The sequence below is a fragment of the Frieseomelitta varia genome, unplaced genomic scaffold (assembly GCF_011392965.1).
Source record: "Frieseomelitta varia isolate USP_RPSP 00005682 unplaced genomic scaffold, Fvar_1.2 scaffold_183, whole genome shotgun sequence".
NCBI lineage: Eukaryota > Metazoa > Arthropoda > Insecta > Hymenoptera > Apidae > Frieseomelitta > Frieseomelitta varia.
This window is the reverse complement of record NW_025109561.1, coordinates 363,611-375,086: the sequence shown is the minus strand read 5'-3', so window position 1 is coordinate 375,086 and position 11,476 is coordinate 363,611.

The following is an 11,476-nucleotide window of genomic DNA, read 5'->3' as shown; positions in this document are numbered from 1 at the left end:
AGTATAATGAGAAATTGTTATGTTGAAATGACACAAGCGTTTACATAAAGCGGTACTTTTAAGCACACTCAAGACATAAAGGGTTAAAGAGCACGTCGCTCTCTTCTCTTCAATAGAAATTACATAATGGACTACAACATAGCGTTGGACATTTACCAGACAGCTATAAATGTAAATTGAAATACTCGTTACAATCGTCGCAACGCACAATTACTCGATCGTTGGACTAACTTCGGCCTCTGTTCGGGAAACAGAGAGCGGAATTAAAAACGACACTCTAAGTGTTCGTATCGACCACGGAAACCTGACAAAAACAATAATACCGGAAAACCGCACGAGTGCCAGAAACAGATATGAACTGCCTATTGAATTCGGCTTTGAGCCCGAAACTACAAAAAACTAGTCATCGATAAAAACGACACGATATCGCGGTGCTCTGTAAACTACACTATCGGACAAAACGGTGGCTTTCTCAATATTTTTGTTTATTTCTGAATACGCGCGTGCAAAAAAATATACGCATGTTTCGTATGCACCACATCTTGCTTATGTGCATACACGCGTTATCATATTGAAAGTCGTTTACACGAAACGTGCTCTTGGAAAGGAACATGAACGAAAACTGAAAGCTTGTCCGACAGAATAAAATGACAAATTTCAAGCGCAGCAAATGCGATGGCGTGCACATTTACGCGCTTGAAATTTAAATAGTTTAATAATTTCGCCAAGCTGCGCGAAAAACGTGCTGCGACGCTGCATTTCGACGCTACATCCGGTCGGTGTATTAAAAAAAAAAAAAGAAAAACTGTGAAAAAATCCAAATTTTGCGTGGCTCGCAACGTTCGTGTTGCGCGTGCGTTCGACTTTCGACGCCGGCCCCGATAGTTTCAAGTTTCGATTTTACGTCCCGGGTGAATTCGGGGTCGTCCTGTTTATCGCGGTTCACCGTCACCGCGTATTTCGTATTATGGTTGAATCCCGGCTGCCTGCCACCGGAAACCTGACGATTTAAATTTAAACGAGTCCACCGCCATGACGCGCGTGCGCGCCTCGCCCAACTGTTTCTCGTTTGCGGTAAGATTATTCGCCGGTCGTTTCATGGATCATTATACGCGTTTTCGAGTTCAGAAAACCGAAAACCGAGTAGTCTTCAAACCACTTTACCGTTTGCTGAATTATGCCCCTTCAGTCCGGTGATAGGGGCATGTGTCACTGAATGACACCGTTTTAATCCTGCTTTGAACGTGCAATTTTTCATCATGCTCTCCCGACGCAGGAAACTGGGATCGATTGACATTGGCTATCGATCACTGCCTGTAATCTTATAATACATGACGTATCCCTCCTGATAAAGATAGCAGAAGAAATTTCTATTAAAAAGCATACGTTTCCTTTTTTTTTTTTTTTCTTTTTTCCTTTTTTTATAGAACCACTCGTTCGAAGATGCGGTAACGTTATAAAACGTCCATCAGTTTATAAAAAAACATGACGCAATTGAGGGATAATAATATTTTCATCGATAGTTTCTTTGAAGTTAAATTCACGATGAAGTAGCAAGCGGTATACAGGAGGAATCGAGAGTCGCATGTATTATTCGACCGCAAATCACGCCATACCTCGCACAGCTCGGGCGAGCCGCAGCTGAGGCTTTAATTTTACTATTATAACAATTCTATGGAGAACCGTGAAATCCTATCTCTGGCAAATGGTATGCGCTTGCCGGAGAATGAGGCTGCCAACGACAGAAGTTGATCCGTTTTGACGTTCCAGGTAGAACGCTGATAAAGGAATTATCTCGACGATGTTGCAGCGTACCGCTGCATCTCTGACAACTGTTCCCTATACCACTCTTACATTCATACCTCCGAGGAGAACCGTTTTTGTCGTGAGAATCCTTCGCACTATGCTCGAAATCCTTGCGAAAAGCGTTTTGCAACCCCTGGCTGAGCCTAGTCGTTACAAATAGCCTAGTGCTAGAATTTTGGAAGTAGATTCCCTGAATGAATATCTCCCTTCTTTCGGATAATACGAGTAATTCCCCTATAACGATATTTGGGCCCTAATGTTCACCGGTGAACTTGGTTATTCGTTAAAGCACGTGATCAGGAGAGATGGCAGAAACGGCGGACGGCCCGTAAACATTAGCGAATTCATTTTCCCTGTTATTCCCTCATACATATTCGATGGTCTAAGTGAAGAGGCGGATGGCGCGGCGGGGATTATGCAAAAGTATTCGCGCTTCGTTCACGCAGTCGATCTCGCGACCATGGCACCCTCGAATACATCTCAAACGAGTACGTGACAGTGAGCGTTCAGCGACGTTAAACAGCGTTTCGCGATCCGTATCCAATTAACGTTAATTCCACTGGCGAATGAGCCTCGGCTATAACCAACAGCTTTAAACAACGAACGCACGCTTGCTGAGCACACGAAGCCAAGCTTGTTCTGAACAGAGGAGACGATTAGAAGCTGCATTGAGACGCAGAGATATCCGAAGAGGGGGAGGTTGCGAAATATCGTCGTAATTGACTCATATTGTTCGAATCTACGAGGCAACAATGACGTAGAGAGCCTTTATCTGGTTGAAAACCGATGCCTCGTACGTCACAAAAGATTGCTACGTTGATTGACAAGCAGTATCACTAATTAGCGAGGAATGTTAATCATCTGCGTGACGGCTGTTAGATTATGTCCGGAGTTGGCGCATCCGAGCATTCCTTGCGTGTAATTAACACAAAGCACTGACAATGAGCATTTCGGAAGCTTGAGCAGCGATAGTCTGTAGCCACGACTCCGCACCAATGCGTTCCCTACTTATTCATTTCCTTTAATCAAAGACAGTAACCTGCCAATGTTCTGTGTGGCGAAACACGTAACCTCACAAAGGAGTCACTTCCCTGCAATTATCCATGCGCCGAAGAATTCCTCAATTCGCACGTACGCGGTAGTTTTTGATCAGGCGAATAACAGGCGAATGTAGAAACACGTAGCTTCATCTAGTTTCATCTAATCGAACCCGCGCTCAAGATCGTGAAAAATTCCTCCTAGTCCGATTATCGATCATCGTCTACGCGTTTTTCTCAGACACGAGCTACCAACTGCGATCGACAATTTGCACGTTCAGAAGCCGAGGATTCACGAATTTTCTCCTCTGGTCGACGAAAATTTGTTCGCGAAAACGTTGCTGCAACGAGTTTGAAGCGAATTCATTCACAGGTTTAGTCGCACAGAGAGAGAATTACGTCTCTGTTCTCTAGATTGCTGCTCGACTCAAGACGAGGATGGACGTATTGTGCTAAAATGTTGCCCGTTCCCAGGGATTGGTCAGAAAGGGGCTTACTACGTGTACGCAGACGCGACACGCCAGCCGTAGGTCAGTTCCGCATGGCGGATAGACGGTGGATTTATTGCTTTTGTCGCGGAAATCCCCGCAGCACAAAGGCTTGGAAAAATTGCACGATGACGCGACACGATCCAAAGGAACTCCGACCGCCTTTTCTTTCTTCGCGGATGATGCATTGGTTCGCCGAGAAATTAGCGGACGTCGCAACTTCCTTCCCCTGTTGATTTATCGTCGCAATCCCGCGCAACGGTATCCGCAAGCAAGGAATGGATCAGATTACAGAATGAAGAATTAATACAATTGCACACAGAATTTCGTGCTCCACGGTGAAGAGTCAAGGTGGTCGAACTTGAGACTCGAGTATGTACCTCTGGTGGACGCCGGAACCAGCATCCTTTCCATCCTTGACATCACGACACAGGGAAACAATTCCATCGTAAATATCAATGACTGCGCAAACACGCGGTCTATCAGAATTCATCGGCATCAGAATACTCTCTATTTCGCTGCCACAATCCACCCCACCCCAGCGTCCTTTCTCTCGTTTGCTCGCTCGATCTGCTATGTGTTTCTGTCTGCTCGTGGAAGATAGGATCGAGGACATTTCCGAGATGTTCTCGAAAATCACCAGAGTATCCTGAGACCGATGCTAATGCCCTGATGCGACATCTGCACCCTCGAGACGTCACGCAGATATGTCGAGTATCTCCTGGACATTACTGCATATATGCGGTGGCAGACATTTCGCGGCCGGGGCAGGAACAGCAGGAACAAGTGGAAGCTCGAGTGTCGGACGGGGGATAGAAGCCGGCGGGAGGACAGGAACGTGTTATTGCACGGCGAAGGACTCATCAACGTGTTTCAGGCCGCGTGTTCGTATGCACGTAGACCACGGGGCTAAGCACAAAGGCATCGCCCAACTCATCGAATTGCTCGCGAGTTGAAAATCTATGTACATAAGTGTACGCGGATAGGGGAGCCGCCCTCTTCGCCTTTCTCCTCGTCTATGTATTTACATTCTATGCAACAGCCGTATCTGAGTCAGTCTCCTCCCCGGCGAAGAGCGTTATCGCCCACTTAAGGCAATTTACTTCTCGGATCACTTGCCAAAAGCGAAAGGAGCTGGCCGATCGATGCCGCCTGAGAGACCAATTCCCAGTTAATTCCTCTATCAAAGGCGATTCGAAAACGTTCCTGGTGATCTTTCATTCAACCCGTACATCTCGCTCGTCTACTTTCACCGTCCGTACCCATCCTACGCTACGCTCCTCGGTAATAGACACTCGATGATTTCAATTAACACGGCGCGATCATTTTCTCTTCAAACAACCACGTGTAATTATCCTTCACCCAGTTTTTTTTCCAAACATTCGACATGCCAATGAAACGAATCAACTCTATTGATCTTTCCATGACCCTTTCCAATCGAAGATATCAAAGGGTCATGTTTGCAAACGCAACTCTGTCGTCGAGCCAACGGAACAAAGACTTTCCCCGCTCTATCGCGCATAAAGGGAAGAGCCACATTAATTAACATCTCTTTTTCTAGCTCGTAGAATTCGACTCGACGTTTCAATGGCAATCCCTTTTCGGAAATAGCCACTCTGTCGGAAATCGGCATTGGATTCGAATCGCCTTTGTTCGTTCACAACGTGAAATTTATACGAAGGTTCACGAAACTTCGAGAGTGCTCGATATTTACCAATCTGCGAGTGCTCTTGAAATATTACTAGAAGATAGACGCTGGAATGGCAAACAGGAAAATTGTAAACGTCAAACTATCTCGTTCCCTTTGAGAGCTCCGTGGAGCTTCATCTATTCAGTGGAAAAATTTGTGAAACGTCTCGTCGCAGATCCAAGATGAACTGGGTTAAACGTTCCATTCCGTTCCCGGAGTCTCTACGGAAGACGAAACCGCTGATTTATAGAAAAAGTCGGCGTGCTTCGAGAGGACTTTGTGCCGGAGCACGATGACCCGCGCTCGAGGAAAAAAACTTTGTCGCGGAGGGAAACCTCGAAACTGTTCTCCCGGCTATCCACGGTTATCAGAGGGAGCCACGATCAAAACGCGATATGCCACCGAATCGACGCAGAGTCGAAAATTTTACGATTTAATTTCCATCGGTCGCGATAGTTCTATTCGTGATTTCCAGCTAGCATGGCAACTGGCCAAACGCGAAATGCGCGAAATGACATGGCACCATCCCTCTTTCTCCCTTCGTTCCCCGGGTGAAAAATGTTTCGTTTTACGGTCGAACTTTGGGATCGCCGTTTAAGCAACATATCGCGAACACGACCGCTGAAAGCACCGACGATTTCTCCCCGATCGAACTTGGCAAAACACCGTAGCAAAACCCATCGTCGTGCGTCTATTCTTCCTTCCCCCCCCCCCCCCCCCCGTTTCTAGAATTGATTTACCGTGATTGTTGCATGAAAGTTCGCGAGATCGAATGTTTTTCGACGTTTGTCGCCAGACCCAACGAATGGGTCATTGAGAGCTGTAATTCTCCAGGGGAGCTTTTAATCAAATTGCGAGATAAACTACCAAGTTTTTAATCATTCTATGTGCAGGATGTATGTGAAATTTGTTCCATAAATAGAGCACGATACATCGTCGTAAAGAATCGTCGTTTCGAATCTGTTATTTCATTCGCGTTTCATATTTCAGCTATACAGAGGCATTTTTGAAAACGCTGTGTTTGTCTCGGGCATTTTCGTCTATTAACCAGAACGGATTTCACGACGGAGGGACCGTGGAAGTGGAAATCACGAGAACAATCTTCCACTAACCGGTTGTCGGCGAGTTACGACCGTTGGAATGGTGAAAATAATCTCTGGCCACGCGGAAAGCGGGAGACGAGATAGCAACAGATATGGCGAGAAAAATAGAAAAACAGAGGGACAGGGGAATGGCCCATATCACGGTAAAAATTTTACCGTGGCCACGAAAACAACGACGAAGTCATAAATTTTCATTCCGATTTGATAGTAGTCGCGGAAAGGTGAAAAATTACCGATTGTGCTCAACCCTTTGTCTCGCGCCGACTGATTCACATTCAATTCGAATCGAGCTCGCCAGTTTGAACATTGAAGAGAAATCGTTTCATCGATTTGAATTTAAGTGCCCGATACGACGAAGTTTCACGATCCACGATCCGAGGCGAGTTTCGACAAAATTTCACGGCACTTCATACGCTACTAGTACTTTCCACGTTCGTTTCAACACCTTTTGCAACCACGCGTGATGATCACGTCGCATCTGTCCGTTTAATCGTCGTAAATGGCGGCGCGAGTCGCGGCCAATGAGCTGGCGATTTCGTCGATAGAACAAAATTTCTCCTGTCTAGGTATAGAGAACGGTTCATTTATCTTCGACGACACACGGCGAAGCATGGATTACGTGCCTCGAATGCACACGCCTCTTCTGCCGGTGGATCTCGTTGGAAAAGTGCCGCAATATTCCCGGGTATATGTTAAAACTTTAGTAAAACAGCCAACGTGGAAGGGCAGATTTCAATGTCTACCGGCGAGACGTCGAATGGGACAAGAAATTTTCGAGTGGAGGTGCTCACGCGTATATGTGATGCGATTTACGTGACGATCTCCTTGAAGAAGCACGACACATAATGATGAAAAACGAGGGAACGCACGTACTTGACGAAGGGATTAACTGACATCTTGATAGATTGGCCGCAGTATTCTGACCAAGTGAGATTTTATCAATTTTAGATCAATTTTCACTCGGTGGTCTAGCGGCGTTATCCGCCGATAAACGTGTACGGTTATCGAAGATTGAAGCGGCGTAATCATCGGAGTGCTTCGTGACCGAATATCACAGTTAGCTGAAAGTTCTAATTGCGACGTATTATCCACTCGGAGAACTCTAATTGCATTTCCTGCCACTGCAACTTCTGAAGATTCTTTCTGCTCCGATTATCGAAACATCGAGGACCCTTTCACGCTAGTTTCCCGGAAGTGTTATTGCTAATTATGTGCTTAATTATCGCTCGAACTTTAATCGCCGGATACCTGCAACCGGCCAATCGAACTTTAACTTTAAACGAGATTCAACGAAAATTTTCGCCAAACCGGTTTTTGCACTTTACGCTCGTTATCCCATTCGCAAAATTCCATTTATATTCCATTGTTCGTTTAAATTCCAAGATCCTCGAGTCTTCCAAACTACCGGCTGAATGAAGCTCACTACGAAGCTGAGTACACATACAAACCGCAAGTTTTGATGAAACGCGTTTCTCCGACGATGACTTGAGCAACTCGAGTTCCTACGTCTCCTCGAATCGAGACACACGTGCACGCGTCTCAACGACACGGTTGAAAGACGAACTGCCTCTTTGACTTGTCTCTCTCTAACCTCTTTCTTTGACAACTGCCTTCGCGGCTTCGTTCACTCAGAACTGATTGCTTCTCGCGACATAATCATACTTTAGGCAACTGGTATCCCTTCCATTGCCGCCTACTCCCCGATATTCATTCAACACACCTTTTGTTTGATCTAATACCAGACAGTGCGAACGCGAGACTTAACTTTCCCTCCCAACACGCGCAATCCTCCCAAGGATATATTGCGTCCGCATCAGTATCCAATTCCGACAACGAACGGCCGAAATACATCAGTGGGGACATCCCCTCACCCCGCAACCTCCGATGTTTATCCTACGTTTTATCTAAATTGACATCCGACGGTTTCGCTGGTTTCCCGTATTATTGCGTATTATGGCTTTGCGAATGTTCCACCAAACGAATCGAATCTAATAGCAATCAACTTTCTGTGCGATTTAACGAGATTTTTGACGTACATTTTGTTGCTCGGTAACTTCGCGTTTATCAAGTTCCAATTAACTATTAAAAAAAAGATAAATTAAACGTATTAAACTTTGAATCACCGTAGTAAAGTAATCCCAAGTGTAATTATATGGATACTCTATTTCGGACGGGTCGTTTCATTTTAGGAATCTCTTTAACATACATGAAATATTAACCGCGCGTTTTAAATATCAAATCACATTATCCAAATTGATGGATTTTCGTATTTCGATTCGGTCGTGGCGCGGGTCGAGTGTGTTGCGAATACAGTTCCGTCAGTTTGCGCAAAAATAGGCAACCGTGAAAAATATCCGGCATATTTGTCGATAACGTGTTCGTATCTCGTCGATCGGGTATTTGGTTTAACCAAATAAAAAGATTCTGTGTGCGTCGGATTCTGTGTGTATGTAATTCGTGTTTTCAAGGGAACGTCTTCTGCGATAAATTCGAGAGATTCTTAAAGTGTGTCCGGGGCAACTGTGCACGGTCGACGTATCTCAGATTTTCGTACGCCAGCTTCGTCCCGAAACGGACAAATCGTTGTGCGCTGACAAGTTGTTGGCAAACGTTTCGCGTATATTTGTAACTCCGATGGAAACTTCCGTCGACCTTCCATCGGGTCACTCGACATAGCCCACTTTTAATTTCAACATTTACGTCCTAATGGGACGAACAATAAACAGAGACACAATACATTTGGTAACTGGATCGTGGAATTTTTGATAGTCGGCGCAGTAAGTCGAAAGACTCGGCCGACCAATCGAAATAAATCGTGCATGAGTGAAACATTAAACGTTGAACATTTGACTAATTATTAGCTTCCTAGCGATGGTTCACGCGATACTGATCACGAATTAAAGCACCTTGCATACAATGAACAGCGAATCTCCGGTGAAAATTGAATCGAGCAAACTTTGTCCACGCCGAAGCGCGTTTTATGACGAAATCTCGTGTAACTTCAAGGCAAAGAATATCGAGTCTTGTTTCGTGTTTCGTGGGGGATCAAACGCCTAATTTCAGCAAACTATATTGCACTGCGAATTCGACTCCAATCTCGGGCAAACAATTCAACCGCCTCTTACGTGTAATTGTATTTATTCAACTCCAGTTCCAACAAAATTTCCTAATGCAACTAGCGCGCCGGGAGCCACGCGCGTGTAACACGTAAATAGAAGTGCTGCCAGCAACAATTTCTGCGTGACAATTAATTATCGTTCGGTCATCGAACACTGGCTCGTCGCGTTCACCGAGATCGCCGTGTCTCGCTACTTTCTTTCTTCCCGCTTCGCCGAGTCGCCAAGCGACATCGAAATTCTTCACGTCGAAAAGTTCCCGGCGCGAGTAATTAAGACCTTACAGGCGTGTAATGGCCGCATAAATCGGCCGGCCGTAACTTGTAATCCACTTTCGAGTTCGCGAGGAACATCGCGCCACCGCCGCCGCCTCTGCCGCGCGTAACACGTAAATTTCCCCGCCGGTTTATGCAAATTATTGATGGAACCCGGGGCTAATACATTGTCGCGCGTGCAACCGGAACCGCCTACGAACTCGCACGTCTATACAGCGAGAGGGAATGGCGCGGCGGTGAGGTGAGGAGGAGGGGAGGGGGGTGGGTGAGAAGGGAGAAGTGGGTGTTCGAGTATCGATACATTTTCCGACGGAATTACGAAAGCTCGCCTTCTTCCACTTTCCCATTTAAATACCGCATAATAGCACGATAAATAAACATCCCGCCGGCTTCGCAGACCGTGCGAAATTTATTTTCGACTGCGCCAGATCGAAAATACGAAGCCGAAGGGGATGAGATCCGGAATGGAGCTGGCGCGGGATCGCGATCGCACGAGGGGGGGGAGGGGAACCGATGATAAATGGAAATATTAGGAGATATAATGCACCGTCACATCGAAAACCGGTGAAATATGATTCTCGGCCGATCACTCGTGTGCAAAAACACGTGTAAAAAATGATTAATTGATCGATCGCGCGGTGAAATATTGTACGGGTATATTCTGATTATTGCGTCGTATTTTGAGGCATGTGTCGTGTGTGTGTGTGTGTGTGTGTGGAACAGTAGAAACAATCGGAGAAATTCCTACAGCCTGCGGAGGAAACGACAGAAATAGATAGAAACGAAGATGAAGAATTCGCAAGAACGAATGATCGAAGACGCAAAAATTGCGGCATCTGTGCGGCGTGTAGGCATAATTCTCGAATCTCTCTGGCTGTCGAGCGAAATCAGTTTCACGCAGACGCGCCGAAACTTGAACGCGAATGAGTCTCCGAGGCAGAATCCATCACTGTCAACGGTCCGATTGCATTAGAGAGAATCGCGGGGGCGAACGATCAATTCCAAAACGTTCTTGCCGCCGAGCCTTGCCGCGTATCAACGCGTCCTGAATATGCGAACGACCGGGCGTTTCTGCCAATTAACCATCGACTTTCCAAATACCGAGTCAGCGAACGCGTAAAAAAATATAAAATATAAAGTTTATTGTCTGGGACTCACCTTCGGCTGCTCACGATGCTAGCTCCGCCGGTGTCTGCACTGTACAACACATATACACACACGCAACGGTCGACTACGGTCGCACGAATCACGCGACTCACGAGACTGTCGAGACGGTAGATCCGTTTTCGTCAACTGACGCTCGGCCGAACGGTACCGAAGCCACGATTCGTTTGAAAAGCTCCTTTGCTTGCCACGACACTGTTTCTCGGTCCCCGTTACGCGAATCACAGCCTCACGAGGATAAACACACGACACTGACGACGAACAAGCGGACACAATCACCGGGGGTAGAGCATATGTACAACGAGCGCGTCACGTTGTCGGATCGTTCGGTTCACTGTCCGCACAGGTAACTCTGTCGCTCGATCCAGCCTCCGTTGCCAGCGAGACCACCGTTTCCGGCTTGAACAATAGCCTCGAGCGGATCGTCAAACGTCATCTCGTTGCAGAGATCCGTGCATCGCTCCGTTATGTACGCTCGAATACGTGCGCGCGACGTGTCGCGATCAGTGACCGCGGCGATACGCGATCGCCGGACCGAACGGATATTTTCGAGGAGCGGCACGAATACGCGCGAGACGAGGAATATACGAGCACTGGCGACGCATCGAAGGACACACGGGCCGCGGAAACAACGAGCCAGGTAACGCGAATACACAACAACGTAACGTCGCCTCGAAGCTCGCGAGACGAACTACGGTACGGGAATGAGGCGGCCAGCGAGCGCTCGCGCACCGCGACGCCAGAGACCCCACCGTGTCCTCGGCGAATCGAAGCGCGCCACGGTCGATTCTTGTCGC